At 41.6% G+C, this 15869-nt stretch overlaps 1 protein-coding gene across 1 annotated transcript in view; it reads right to left on the reverse strand.

The window, feature by feature from the left end:
• LATS1 (large tumor suppressor kinase 1) overlaps window positions 1-14327 on the reverse strand; it is a 56552-nt gene extending 42225 nt beyond the window's left edge. Inside the window, exon 1 of the mRNA XM_063096910.1 lies at window positions 14097-14327. The gene's annotated coding sequence lies outside the window, so the exon portion shown is untranslated. The remainder of the gene's footprint in view (window positions 1-14096) is intronic.
• Window positions 14328-15869: the final 1542 nt, after the last annotated feature.

Consider the following 15869-nt stretch of genomic DNA (forward strand, 5'->3'; position numbering starts at 1 on the left):
GAAAAAATTACACACCATGATCAAGTGAGATTGATCTCAGGGATTCATCTCAGGGATGCAAGGATGGTTCAACACACTCAAGTCAATAAATGTGATACTCCACATAAACAAAATCAAGGACAAAATCCATATGATTATCTCAACAGATACAGAAAAAGTACTTGACAAAATTCAATATCCCTTCATGATAAAGACTTAACAAATTGGGTACAGAAGAAAAGTATCTCAACACAGTAAAAGCCATATACGACAAATCCACCACTAACATCATCCTGGGGAAAAGTTGAGAGCTTTTCCCTTAAGAACAGGAACAAGATAAGGATGCCCACTCTCACCACTCCTATTTAAGATAGTATTAGAAGGACTAGCCAGAGCAATCAGGCAACAGAAAGAAATAAAGAGTATCCATATTTGAAAAGACGAAGTCAAACTGTCACTGTTTGCAGATTGACACAATCCTATACATAGAAAAGCCTAGAGTTGATAAACAATTTCAGTAAAGTTGCAGAATACAAAATCAACATGCAAAAATCAGTAGCATTTTTAAACTCCAACAACGAACTAGCAGAAAAAGAAATCAAGAAAGCTAGACCATTTACAAGTCACCAGAAAAACATAATATCTAGGAATAAAGTTAACCAAGGAGGTGAAAAATTTCTGCAATGAGAACTACAAATCAATGTTGAAAGAAATTAAACAGGACACAGAAAGATGGAAAAACATTCCATGTTCTTGAACTGGAAGAATAAACATTGTGAAAATGACCATACTGTCCAAAGCAATCTATAGTTTGATGCAATCCCCATCAAAATGCCAATGACATTCTTCACAGAAATAGCAAGAAGAATGCTAGCATTCATATGGAAAAACAAAAGACCCTGAATAGCCAAAGCAATCCTGAGGAAAAATAAATAAATAAATAAAGCTGGAGGCATAATGCTACATGACTTCAAATTGTACAACAAAACTGTAGTAACCCAAACAGCATGATACTGGCATAAAAACAGACACATGGACCAATGGAACAGAATAGAGAACTCAGAAATCAACCCACATACTTATAGCCAACTGATCTTCGACAAAGGCACCAAGAAGATACATTGGGGAAAAGGCTGCCTCTTCAATAAATGGTGGTAGGAAAACTGGACACACATATGTAGAAGAATGAAACTAAACCCGTACCTCTTGCCATATTCCAAAATCAACTCAAAATGGATTAAAGACTCAATTATACATCCTGAAACTACAAATATCCTAAAAGAAAACATAGGGGAAACACTTCAGGAAGTAGGACTGGACAAAGACGTTATGAATATGACCCCAAAAGCACAGGCAACAAAAGAATAAATGAACAAATGGGATTATATCAAACTAAAAAGCTTCTGCAGAGCAACAGAAACAACCAACAGAGTGAAAAGACAACCTACAGTGGGAGAAAATATCTGCAAACTATGCATCTGACAAAAAGGATTAATCCGACAAAAGATTAATCCCCATAATACACAAGGAACTAAAACTACTTAACAGTAAAAAAAAAAAAATAACAAAATTAAACAATGGGCAGAGGAACTGAATAGGCATTTCTCAAAGGAAGATGTAAGAATGGCCAACAGACTCATGAAAAAATGTTCAACATCACTCAGCATTAGGGAAATGCAAATCAAAACCCCATTAAGATATCATCTCACCCCAGTTAGATTAGCTATTATCAAAAAGACAGAGAATAACAAATGCTAGTGAGGATGTGGAGAAAGGGGAACCTTCTTACACTGTTGGTGCAGCCACTGTGTAAAACAGCGTGGAGGTTCCTCAAACAACTACAGATAGAACTACTTACTATATGACCCAGCAATTTTGCTGTTGGGTATACACTCAAGGGAATGGAAATCCTCATGTCGAAGGTATACCTGCACTCCCATGTTTACTGCAGCTCTATTTACAATAGCCAAGAACTGGAACCAAGCTACCGGAGGTGGAAAAGGGGGATGGGGGGGAAGGGAGTAAGGGAGGAATGTTGGTAATGGCCCACAAAAATCGATTACATTTTACAATGTTGAATATACTAATTAGCTTGATTTGAACATCACATATTATACACAAGTATTGATATTCAATGCTATATCCCACAGATATGTATAATCAACTCATGTTCCAATAAAAAAAAGATTCTTGGGCCGGCTTGTGGCTCACTCGGGAGAGTGTGGTGGTGATAACACCAAGGCCATAGGTTCAGATCCCATATAAGGATGGCTGGTTAGCTCACTGGGTGAGCATGGTGCTGACAACACCAAGTCAAGGGTTAAAGATACTGGTCATCTTTAAAAAAAAAAAATAAATAAATAAAAAGAAATTCTTATTCTTGTACGAAATATATTTAAAAGACACAGGATTTCTTTCATTTAAAGAAACCATTAATTTCATGAAACAGTATCACTTCAACACTAGCTTTTCAGGAAAAATAGCAGAAATATTACATTTAAACATTCAATTGTAAGATGCTCTGTATCTTCTGATTTCAGAAATGATGGAATGGAGGAATTGTGGCATATCTTTATCCAATTGCTTTTGATAAATGCATTGTGGCACAGATTATAATCACATATTCCCTTCTACTTCCCAGATTAGCCCTGGCCAAAGCCTGGTGAACAGTGACATGTCTCAATTCTGGGCTGAGGCAGTTAAAAACCAGTGTGCTTCTGTATCTCTCTCTCTTTCCTGCATGAACGACAATGCAGGTCACATTTTAAGATGGTGGCTTCACAATACAGAAGGAATTTCCCTAAGCAACTGGATGAAGAGCTCCACTGGACTTTTGTGAGCAAGACAGAGATTTCTGTTGGCTTAAGCCATTGACGTTTTTGGATTTGTTACTGCAAAACAGACTAATAATATTGTGGAAATATACAAAGACTGCTCAAATGAGAACAAGCAGAGGCTATTTATTCAGAGCTTGCTATAGGAAGGGAATCAGCCACTGTCACTCGCGCTTGGCAGAGACTCAAAGGCAGGCAGGGGAGTGGGGAAGCTTTACATTGAAAAAAGGGGAAGGCTTCAAGTAGGCTCTCTAAGTATATGATTTTGGCACTGGGAAGGTGGAGGTGGGCTAACCTATGTGATTGGTTTGGGATGCATATTTAGCCTTCTCGGATTGGTCCTGAATTGAAAGCAGGCACAAAAATTAGGAAAGCTGGTAGTTACAGATCAAGTCCTGACTGTTTGGGCCTACCTACTGCTACAGAGGTCATGGATCAGAGTTCTAGTTTCATATATGATCTGGCCATTGTCTATTTGTATATTCAGTCTCTCATTAACCTAATACAGCAATTGGTACCTAGAGGTAAGGTGCTACTACGACAAAAACCTATGTAGTATTGGCTTAGGCTGAAGGCTGTATGGAAACTGATACTGGAGGCTGGAAAAACAGAGAACCATGTTTTACAGTGGCAAAATATTTAGTAAAGCTGTTGCTAACTTGAAAGGTGACAAGGAGCTTGTAATCCTATGAAAAGAGTTCAGACCTCCTCTACTGACCTTGTAGTCCTATGAAAAGAGTTCAGAAAAGAGAATTTTAGAAGTGTATATTGGCCGCTATTGGCAATTTGGCAAAGTATTTTAAGCAAATGATGAGGTCAGGAAAAAAGTAGCTGCTTTAAAAATGGAAACAAAAGGGACTAGAAAGAGTTCAGAAATTTAGTCTCACAGGGATGGAAAAGCAGCTTGCTCCTAGACCCCAAATAGGAAGAGAGAGGATTAAAAGACTGAGCACAGATTCACACTGAAACCTCTTAACTAACAAAAGTGCTTTTGGTTGTGGTTACTAACACATTGGACTGATGAAAACCAAACAGATCAGAAGAGGCTTACTAACTTTGAGGAAACTTTTGTTAAAGAAATTTTTTTAAAAAATCACCTCAAGCTCAGACTAAAAAAGCCTTTGACTATTCAAACTGTAAAACCTTTGGACTCCCAACTTCTATGAACAGTAAGCTAGTTGAGAAAGATTTGTACTTTCCAAAGAGGGAATATTCTCCCAACACACATTTCACATATGGCTGAGGATGATAATGGAGAAACATCCCAGGAAGTTCTTAGAGGGTCTATGAGAACAATGGATAAGGGAATTCTTCCCAGATAACTGAATCAAGGTCCAATCAAGGAATCTCTCTAACCTCCAGGGCTGGTTGCTTCCACGAGATCTGCTTAGGGATATTTCAAAATTATTACAGATCAGCAATTTCTGTTTATCTCCCATTCTCCTCTTCTAATGAGTGCTTACTATGGCCCTCCTATCATTGTTCCATTATTGTGTACTGTGGTGGGTGGGTGAGTGAATAAGTGAGTGAGAGAGAGGGAGAGAGAGAGAAAGGGAAGGGGCTGGGAAGGAGGAAGGAAGTGAAGGGAGGAAGGGAGGCAAGGTGAGGGAGAGAGAGAGAGCACAAGTACTAGTAAATGCGCATAGGGCAGATTACTCCACAGGTCTCTGGACCAAGAGAAGCCATATCTGGGACTGATGGAGATATTACTGAATCTAGCTGCTACCATTGGTTAGGGTACCAATTTGCTAGCAACAGAATAACATAATACTATGAACATCTTTTCACAGCAATAAGTATCATGTTTCCTTGATTCTAAGATGCATGCTTTTCTATGTTTTAAATATTTCTGAAATTGAGACTATCTCAAAATCAATATTAAAAGACAACAAAATATATGAAGAGATCAAGAAATAATCCACTTACAGTAGCTACCAAAAAAATGAAATATCTAGGAAAAAATTTAACCAAGGAGGTGAAAAATCTCTACAATCAAAACTATAAAACTGGCAAAAGAAATTGAAGAGGACACAAATACATGGAAAGATATCCCACGTTCATGGGCTGGAAAAATTAACATTATTAAAATGTCTGTATTACCCAAAGCAATCTACAGACTCAACGTACTCCCTATCAAAATACTAATGGCATTCTTCACAGAAATAGAAAAACAATTTTAAAATTTGTATGGCACCACAAAAGACCCCATATAGCCAAAGCAATCTTGAACAAAAAGAACAAAGCTGGAGACACAACACTACCTGACTTCAAAATATACTATAAAACTATAGCAGCCAAAACAGCATGGTACTGGCATAAAAATGGACAAATTGACCAATGGAACAGAACAGAGAACCCAGAAATAAATCCATGCATTTACAGTCAGCTGATTTTTGACAAGGGTGCTAAAAATATACACTGGGAAAGGACAGTCTCTTCAATAAATGGTGCTAGAAAAATTGGATATCCACATGCAGAAGACTGAAACTAGATCCCCCACCTCTCAACATACACAAAATCAACTCAAAAAGACCTAATTTTTTTTTTTTTGGTGGTTGGCCACTATGGGGATCCGAACCTGTGACCTTGTGGTTATAAGGCTGTGCTCTAACCAACTGAGCTAGTGGGCTAGCCCAAAAAGATCTAAATTTAAGACCCAAAACTGAAACTACTAGAAGAAAACACAGGGGAAAAGCTACATGAGATTGGAGTGGACAGTGATTTTTTGAACAAGACTACAAAGGCACAGGCGACTACAGCAAAAATATACAAATGGGACTACATCAAACTAAAAAGCTTCTGCACAGCAAAGGACACAATTAAAGTGAAGAGACAACTTACAGAATGGGAGAAAGTGTTTGCAAACTATGCAAGGGAACAATATCCAGAATGTACAACGAACTCAAACAACTCAATGGCAAAAAACAAAACAAACAAAACAAAAAACCCAATTAAAAAATGGGCAAAGGACCTGAACAAATATTTCTCAAAAGAAGACATACAGATGGCCAACAGGCACAGGAAAAAATGCTCAACATCACTAATCATAAGGGAAATACAAATTAAAACCACTATGAGATATCTCACTCCAGTTAGAATGGCTATCATAAAAGAGACAGAAAACAATAAATGCTGGCAAGGATGCAAAGAAAAGAGAACTCATATGCTGTTGATGGGAGTGTATATTAATACAGCCTTTACAGAAAAATATATGGAGGTTCCACAGAACACCAAAAATAGAACTACCTTATGACCCAGCAATCCCACTTCTGGGTATATACCCAAAGGAAATGAAATCAATGTATTGAAGAGACCCTGTACTCCAATGCTCACTGCAACACTATTCACAATAGCCAAGAGGGAATCAACCTAAATGCCCATCAATGAATGAATGGATAAAAAACCTGTGGTATATATATACAATGGAATACTATTCAACTATTTAAAAAAAAATCCTGTCATTTGCAGCAACATGAATGGAACTGGAGACCACCATGTTAAATGAAGTAACCCAAGCACAGAAAGACAAATACTGCATGATCTCACACATATATGGAATCTTAAAAAAAAAAAAAACAGCAGTTCTCATAGAAGTAGAGAGTAGAACAATGGAAGGGAAGGAGGGGCACAATTGGTGGATTAATGGGTACAAAGCTACAAGTAGATAAGAAGAATAAACTCCGGTGTTCTAGGCTGACTAAAGCTAATATTACTATATTGCAAATTGCTAGAAAAGAGGATCTTGACTGTATTGACCACAAAGAAAAGATAAGCATTCAGGGGAGGAATACCTTTGGAATTATCTTCAGAAGAAGCTGTTTAATTTATAGCAATAAGTAACTCAATTAAGGAAAATAACAGAATTAAGAATGTAAGAAAAATGGAAAGGAAGACAAAACTCCAGTATTTTTCAATACACCTTAAAATTATACACTCAATCATAAAGACAATAAAGAACTTAATGATAATTAGTTAGGGTTGTGAAAAGGAGCATGACATCATGATATTATGTGTTAACTAACCAAAGCACAAAGTAATTCAGAAGACTCCTAGATTCTGAATGTGAATAAGGCAGAGACTCAACTTCATCGGGACAGATGAAAATGGTATACAATTGAATTGATAAATATATGCTATTGATGATTAATAGAAACTATGTTTATTCTCTTCCCCCAGAAAAATTGTTACTAAACAGATGGCTTATCTTAGATTTAATGGTGTTTTAGAACTGAGAAAATACAACAGTTCAATCTCACCCCTTTTAATATCTGTATATTGAATTTCATCACTGTTGGGAAAATAGAATACTTTGGTCAAGGCCCTCACATTGGGTCCAGTTGGGTGTGGTTCAGCACATCCTTTGCAAGCAAACTCTGTGTGTGTGTGTGTGTGTGTGTGTGTGCGTGTGCGTGCGCGTGTAGTTAGTGCACAAGCACGTCAATGTATCTTTTTAGTTTTGTTGCTATTCTTATGTTCTTCAGGGAGAGAGTTTGTGAAGCAGGCTGGCTGGCGGTTTAGTGCCCCGGGTGGCCACCGCAACAAGCCAGCCATGCTTTCCAAACCTACGGCTTCCAAGGACCTTTTTGCCAGTTACCTAGCTCATAGACCTGTGTAAGGGGTCTGGTGACCCAGCCTGGCATGTGAAGGGTTTGTGACCCAGTCTGTGAATGGGCTTGAGGGGTCTGTGAGCTCCAGACCCAGCCCTAGCTTTACAATTGGCCCAGTTAGCAGGATTACCAGCAGGTAAAAGTGCACGACAACTGGCATGGTCATGTAGCTTTAAAACTGGTGTCACGAACAGGATTAGTAGCTTTACAATTGGCACAGTCAGCAGGATTCTGAGCAGATACAGGAGCGGAAAGACCTTGGAAGAAGGAGGAAATGTGGCTACTTGTGAATATGCTGTGCCCTATGGCCACCTTCCTGTTGACTGGGATCTGGTTGCTGCACACTGTACTGCAAGGCAGCATAGACAAGGTACTACAACACAAAACCCCTTGGGAAGGGGAGGAAATGTGGCTGTCCTTGAGCATGTGGTGCCCAGTGGCCACTTTTCTGCTGACAGGAGCCTGGCTATTGCTCACTACACTGCAAACTGATTGAGATTTGTGGCAGAAAGCAGAGTCGTTGGAAGCACAGATAAATGTCCTGGAAGACAACATGCAGCAACTGGCCACTCCTGCCTCTCGCACCAGGGAAGACCAACCCAGCGGTGAGTTGGGGAAAACCATGCATCTCCAGGCACGACCTGTTGTGCATGAGAAATTAAGACAGTAAAGCAGCAGAAATGTGGAATATACCAATATTTATAAAGCAAATGTATTTCACAGGCCTCCAGAGCCCTGTAGTTTCAGGTTTAGCCTAACTTCTTAAAATTACATATAGAAATGTTAACCTTGTAAAAGACAGGAAACTTTCCTCAGGCTATGGTCTCTGATGGGGATGAAGAGTTGTGGCACAGCAATGTTGCTGGCTCAAGGACAGACAAGTTACTGATTGATAAGTAAAGATACTGGGAAACTGCTGTAGGGAGAAAGAATGTTTGCTAAGATCAAGCTTTTGTTGGTGGATCGACTTAACCTCTTTCAAACTGCATTATGGAATGTCACTTTGTTTATTTCAATGATGTTACTCGTTTTCCATTTGTTAGCCATAATTCTGCTGATATCCTTGTGTCTCTGCAGTGGTTAAATTGACTGAATTCTCCTGTAAAACTTCCCTGTCTTTACAATAAAAGGGAGAGGCTAACTTTGGAAGTGGCTGTCACATTCAGTTTTGCCCCTCATAATGAGGAAATTACTAAAGTGCAGTCCATCCGGGCCTCAATGCATACATAGTGCTTGAGTATTCGCGTAATTCTTCTCTTCGTATCTGTTACACAGGGAAAAGAGGTGTAACACAGAAACAGGGAGAGCCCCTGGCTGCTGCAACTATGAGACCTAGGCGTGGATGGTGTAACATGCTCTAGAGACTATGTAGTAAACGCATGTTGCATTTGTCTGAAGGCAAAAGGCTTGGAGGGTGCCACTTAAACCCGATGGCCAGAAGGATGCCGTAAAACCCGAGAAAAGAGTGCCACATGCAGATGGGCAGATGATCCGAAGAAGGGTGCCCTTGCAGAATTTCAAGTATATTTTCACCTGGTGAAAAGGTGGAAAAGTTAGTCTCCGTTACTACGTGTCAGTCTTGGTGGCAGCAGTTACAAGAGAGCCGCAGATATGCACAGGGGCAGGGCAGCCACTCCTTGATGGACTGGATGAATGCAGCTGTTTGAACTGTGGGTGAATGCTGCTAAACTGCCCGAGAATGAGTAGCCAGTGTAAGCCAAGCTGACTGAAGTAATTCAAAAGCCAGAATGTAAAAGGGAAGCACAGCATAAAGATTTGGAAAATTTGCAGCCTGGCCATGCAGTAGAAAAGCAGAGAGCAGGAGAAAAACGCAAGGGTGAAGCAGATAAACTGTTTGCTAAAGACATTATCTTGGCGGTGATGCAGCCAGATGCTAGAAACCAGGACAACAGGGAAAATGCCCTAAAGGCATTTGAGAAGTCTGGAAGGATGCCCCACCCATCACAGGCCCTGAGGCCTAGAAGGGCTGAATTGTCCAAAAGGACAGACCTGGGGCACTGCTGCCTTTGGCAAACTGCTCCCTGCATCCCAGCCACTCTGGCTGGAGCAATCCTGCTTCAGCACCTCCAAAGAGCAAAAGCCAAAAACCTTGGTGGCGTTCACATTGTGTTAATTTTGCAGGCCAGCAGTATGAGAGCAGTGAAGGTGTGGCAGCTTCCACCTAGATTTCAGAAAATGTATGAAAAAGCTGGGGACACTCAGGTGGAGACCTGCTGCAGGGGTAGAGCCACTGTCGAGGTCATCTATGGAGCAATGTGGAACAGAAAAGTGAGGTCAGAGCCCCGACAAAGATCCCCCACTGAGGAAATGTCTAGTGGAGCCAAGATGGCAGGACTGCCACCAGGAGCCCAGAACCGTGGGACTGCTGGCAATGTGCAGCGCCAGTCTGGAAAAGCCGCAGGCACCAGGCAGCTCAATGGGCTGCACCTGGCGGAGCTGTAGGAGCGAGGCTGCCCAATGCTTTAGGGATCCAGGTGTCCCAGTGTGCTTAATGTTTGCCTTGTTTGGGTTTCAGATTTGTTTGGAGACTATTTTTCCTTTCTATTCCTCCCTTCTGGAATGGGAATGTGTACCTAATGTCTGTCTCACTGTATCTTGGAAGAAGATAAACTTGTTTTTGACTTTTACAGGTTTATGGCTGAAAGGACTTTTGCTTTTAGTCTCAGATGAGACTTTGCACTTTTGAGTTGGTGTTGCAACAAGCTAAAGACTTTTGGGACTGGGATGGAATGTGCAATACGTAAATGTAAGGGTCATTTATCCTCGCTAAGGGAACATCGCAGAAGATTCTGAACACATGGATTGTACAGCGAGGACCCTGAAGGAGTGGACTGTTGGGAAAATAGAATAGTTTGGTCAGGGCCCTCACATTGGGTCTGGTTGGGTGTGGTTCAGCACATCCTTTGTAAGCAAGTGTGTGTGTGTGTGTGTGTGTGTGTGTGTGTGTGTGTGTGTGTGTGTGTGTGTGTGTGTGTGTGTGTGTGTGGAGTTAGTGTGCATGAGCGCCAATGTATCTTTTTTAGTTTTGTTGCTATTCTTGTGTTCTTCAGAGAAAGAGTTTGTGAAGCAGGCTGGCTGGTGGTTTAGTGCCCTGGGCGGCCACTGCTGCCAGCGGCCATGCTTTCCAAACCTGCAGCTTCCAAGGACCTTTTTGCCAGTTACCTAGCTCATAGACCTGCACGTAAGGGGTCTGGTGACCCAGCCTAGCATGTGAAGGGTTTGTGACCCAGTCTGTGAATGGGCTTGAGGGGTCTGTGAGCTCCAGACCCAGCCCTAGCTTTACAATTGGCCCAGTTTGCAGCATAACTGGCAGGTAAAAGAGTCTGACAACTGGCATGGTCATGTAGCTTTACGATTGGTGTCACGAACAGGATTAGTAGCTTTACAATCATGTAGATGTACTTACTATAATTTATTTATCCCCTGCTGATGGACATTTAGGTTGCTTCCCATATTTTTGCTATTATAAAATAATGCTGTAAACAGCAATAACTTCAATTATTTTGGTAATATTCTAGTTCCGAAAGATGGGTGGGGAGTTCATGTATGTTCATTTTATTATAACAGCTTCATAACTTACATGTATATAAAATCTTTCTTGTATATATCAAAATTAGGTTACAAATGCTGCAATAAAAATTCTTGCGCACATATTATTGAGCATTTTCTTTAAGATAAATTCCCAGAAGTAGAATTGCTGGATCAAAGAGAAGACATATTTCAAATTCTGATACTTACTGTCAGATTGCCTACCAGAAAAGTGTACTAATTTGCAATCCCTTCAACAAGATATGGTCAACAGTGGCATTATCAAATCTTAATAATCTTTGCTACTATGACACGTGAAAATTCAAATTAATAATAAGCAAAGAGAGTTTTAAAAAGAACTCTTCAAAGCAAAACAGCTTACCTCTTTAACCCATGCTACACTGGTGCTAGATTAGTCTTCCTAATGAAGAGTTCTCATCACATCACTTTTGTACTCAATAATCTTCAATTACTCCTTTAATACAGTGGTTTAAATAAGAGGTGTGGAATCAAACTGCCTGGGTATGAGCTTGTAAATCTACCAAGCTCTGTGACCTTGGGCAAGCTGCTTACCCTCTATGCCTCAGTTTCTTCATTTTCAAATATGAGCAACAATAGGTCCTATTGCATTGGGTTGTTTTGAGGCTTAATTAAAAGTTTAATACATGCCAAATATTTAGAACAAGTGCCTGACTCAATAAATGTTATTTATTATTTTATCTCTGACCCACACTCTTTCCAATACCCTTCCCAGACTTTCCTACTATCTCCATACGTGCACCTTATACTCTAACCAAGCCAAATTACTTGCTCTCAGCTAACATTTGTGGTTTTTTACTTTCATGTCCTTACTTATCCTGTTTATTCTTCATGGGAGAGCCCTTGCATATTTCTTCATGTAGAAATTACACCCAACCTTCAAGCCTCATTCAAATGCCTCCCTCAAAAGAAGCTTTGGTTGAACTCCCAGTTGTTATCCTTCTCTAAACTCCAAATGTGTTTTGCATGATTCAAATAAAACTTATGTTTTTACTCCATTCATGTTCTGTCTTATTTTTCCTACAGGTCACAGATTCACAGAGCATAAGGTGTCTTGGAGATAATTTTTTTTACAGATAAGGAAATTTAAGGAAATAGATTCAGGGAAGTAAAGTGGCCTGCCTAAGGTCATGTAGCCAGCTGGGAAGTAATGCTAGGAATGGACTCCACACATCCTAACCCAGCGCTCAAGGCTCTTCTCATCACACCTATAACTTGAGCTTCCTAAGGGCAGAAATTATGACTCACCCATTCTTTGAAGGGGCACTTACACTGCTTAAACTGAATAGACAAAAACCTCCAATTTTGGGGGAAAATTTAGACCCTTATCAAAAATACAAATATCAGTAAATCCAAACAAATATTGTTGATTATCCTGTCCAACTTAGAAAAAAAAGGTACCATTACACAGTAAGATTTTAAAGTGTTACCTTAGGTTGAATTAAGTTTTTAAAAAAGACAGCCTGTCTGAATGCTTTGACGAGATCAGTCATCAGAATAGCAACAATTATGTACTGTTTTTTTCTTAGCAGCGGTCTTAGTTGTTTAGACAGCAATATTCAAGAACCTTTGCATATTGACATTTTCTTCCATTCCCTAAGAATCAGCTGTCTGATCAAAGTGAAAACAATTACTATATTTTTTTCTTTATGCTGAAAAATAGTTACCATTTCTACTTGACAAAAATGTGTAATGACGAAATAACTTTCATGGTCAACAAAAATCCCCCACTAATATAACATCTAAAATAACTAATCAGAGTTGGAACTGTTCCAAGACCATATTTACACAGAATATCAAGGACCAGCATTAAAAACAAAAATAAAAACTCAACCTATTGAATGAAAGCCAGATATCACACATAAAAAGTGAAGCACAAGAATTTTTTAATTTGTTTTTGGAGAGTGGCAAGGTATATCCAATCAATATTCAGGCATAGAAAGAATGTGCCTTTCCCAGCAAGTGGCATGATCTAGTTTCTCGCAGTAGCAGTCAATCAGAGGAACACAATGCTACTTCTTTCACTGTTAAGTCACTCCACTACCTTAGGGAACCAACTAGCCGATTTTACCTGTCTGTCAACGTATTTAAAGGAAAGAGAGAACCTCAGTTTAAACAATTACAAATATCACTGTCTTAGCAAACGTTCACCCCAATTATAATGTCCTACCTTTTCTTCCTCATGGAGGAAAATTGATAAAAATTTGTAATCTTCAATACACAATCCATGAAGTTCTGACAAGCTTCATGATACCGAACATTCAAATCCATTTCCCAAACTGTAGTGATCCAATAAGATTTGTTTGAGAGCATACTTACGGCTCAGGAGATTTATGAATAACTTTTAGACGACGGTACCTTTTAAAAAAATACTAACAAGAGTCGACAAATATCAAACTTCGTTCCCTTAGAAAATGATTTTCAGTTGGCAGAGTCAGCGAATGGAGTTAAATCAAGTCACCTTAGAGTTATTCTTTGAACTACAGGTTCTGTTTCACGTTATAATCAACAATGTTCCCTTCATTGTCTTTCCTTCCTTTTCTGTATTTAAACACAGACTCCTGCTTTCTATAAAGACCTTCCACCTCTCCCACCACTTCCAACTATGAACAGTAATCTAACATTACAGTGGGCTGGAAACAGATTCCCAGGATGTCCTCAAGGTCTACCCAGGATCGGGGTCCTCTGGGATTCAAAGAACTGTAGCTCTTTCAGTGAAAATTTCCTTCAGAACCGCCTTTCGCGTTCCTCCGTTCCCAGACACGCGCGTGTTGGGGGTGGGATGGGAGGGAGACAGTCGGCGGCAGGTTCTTCACCGACTAATCTGCACCTCCGCGGCCGAAAAGCCTGGGGCTCTTCCTGCAGCCCCGGGCGCGGCCAACCCTCGCTTCCCCAGGGCAGGGCTCAGCTCAGGTCACTGCAACCAACCAAGTCAGGCCCAGCACGGGCCGGCTTAGCCCGCCAGTCCGCAGCAGCCCCTGGACCCTCGCCAGCGGGGATGGGCGTGGGCCCCGGCGGCCACCGCCCCGCCAACTCGGGTTCCGGAGGAGAGAGTGAGCCCCACCCGCTACGCCAGCCCCGGACCTACCTGCAGGGGAGAGCGGGGCTCCTGGACAGCAGCCACGGGCTTGAGGGCGGGCGCCGAGGCGGCCGGAGCTCGTCCCAGGGACCCCAGGTATCGCTGGTGGGACAGGACGAGGAGAGACGTCGGGGACGCCGCGGGCCAGCGCCGCCCGTCGCGGGGGTCGCGAGGACCTGGCTCTCCCCTCAGCACCAGGCCACCGCCGCCGCCGCCATTTTGCCTTCCACTCCGTGTCGCCGCCGCCGCACTCCGCTGCAGGTTTCCCGGATGTGGGCATTTCCCGGCGTCGCTTGCGCGGGGGCCGAGGACTGGGGGCTTCTGCCCGCCCGGCGGCAGGGAGCGAGCGCCCCGCCTGCAGCCTCTGGGCTCCGTCCGGTCGCCCACGGCTCTGCGCGTTCGTGAGCATCACCCCGCGTCGCTCCCGCCTGCCGCTGCCCAGGTGACTGGTCCGCGCTGTGGGGTGAGGCTTTCTCCCGCCCAAGCCCACTCCGTTTATTCAATCTCTAGCTTTTTTTCCGTTGAGCTCTTTTTCTGGACGGAGAGAACGGATACGCCTCGCCAGGAGCTCAGGAGGAAGCAGCAGTGAGTTGCGCTGAGACCTCGCTGTGGACATTAGGGTTCCGGGCTCGTGGGACTCAAAGAAAGTGTTATTCTTGCTCAGCACTCTTTCCCCGGGGAAGCCCGTGAGCTTTGAGTGTATGTATTTTCTGAATCAGATAACATATTCCTGAACCAGGACCGATACTGCTTAACAGTTTAGAGATCTTTACTTGTCACCAGAATCCGCAGAAGGGGAAGTCATTACTGCCATAATTGGAATAACGGTGACGGTGTGAGAAGAGGTTTTAGATTGAATTGGAAGCCTGGGATGGGATCATTGGGTTTTTAATGTTTGAAGGTGCCGTCTAGCTATCCTTTGTAAAGAACGCCTTTGCCAATTTTGCCTCTTGAAAATACATAGTATTTTCAGGTATCTCCGTCATTTTTATACTAGAGACTAATTATAAAAATAAAAAACATTAAAGGCTTCCTTTCCTGATGCTAATTTTATTACTGGCTACTGTATTCAGAAGTTCACATGTGTAAACCTGTTAAAAGAAAAAGACCACATTCCAAGAACATTTAGTTGAGAATCTATTTTCCACAAGCACAGAGTTTGTGGAAGGTAAAAGACATGCCCCCAGGTGGGTCACTAAATAGCCCTAGGTCTTATTTTCTTCAGCTGGAGAACTAAGTAACCTATTGGGTCCCTTTCAGCCCTAAAATTATATGACTTATAATATTGTATGTTCACAGGCATGCTTGCTCTGTGCAGGATCGTGTGTCTGGAAGAGCATACTGCCCCCAGAATCTTGTCATAATGCTCTTTAAGCCTAAAGGAAAGTATCTCCATAAGCTATTGTCTTTGGGAAAACTAGTTAATTCAAGGAGCTCTGTGAATTCCTTGTAGGACTAGGAGGCTTACTCCTGTGAAGCAGGGGGAGAGAGCAGGGAAAGGAGAGCAGGAATGATGTGGAGAGGACAAACTGTCAAGATGAGAAGCAGCTGGGTCTGTGAGTGGGGATGATGAAAGGCCAGGGAACTACTTACTGTGGGTGCTGGACGTCTAAGAATGGCAATACCTGCCATTGCATTTGAAAGTCTTTGTATTACTATAATGGAAAACTCTTTGGTCCACTTTCAGCCTACTCAGCTCTTCAATGCTTCATGGGAGTAGGGTTTTGTTTTTGTTTTTGTTTTTAGCAATAGATAGATGTAGGGGCCAAATTTCATGCTTGA

This window comes from Cynocephalus volans, chromosome 5 (assembly GCF_027409185.1).
Source record: "Cynocephalus volans isolate mCynVol1 chromosome 5, mCynVol1.pri, whole genome shotgun sequence".
Lineage (NCBI taxonomy): Eukaryota > Metazoa > Chordata > Mammalia > Dermoptera > Cynocephalidae > Cynocephalus > Cynocephalus volans.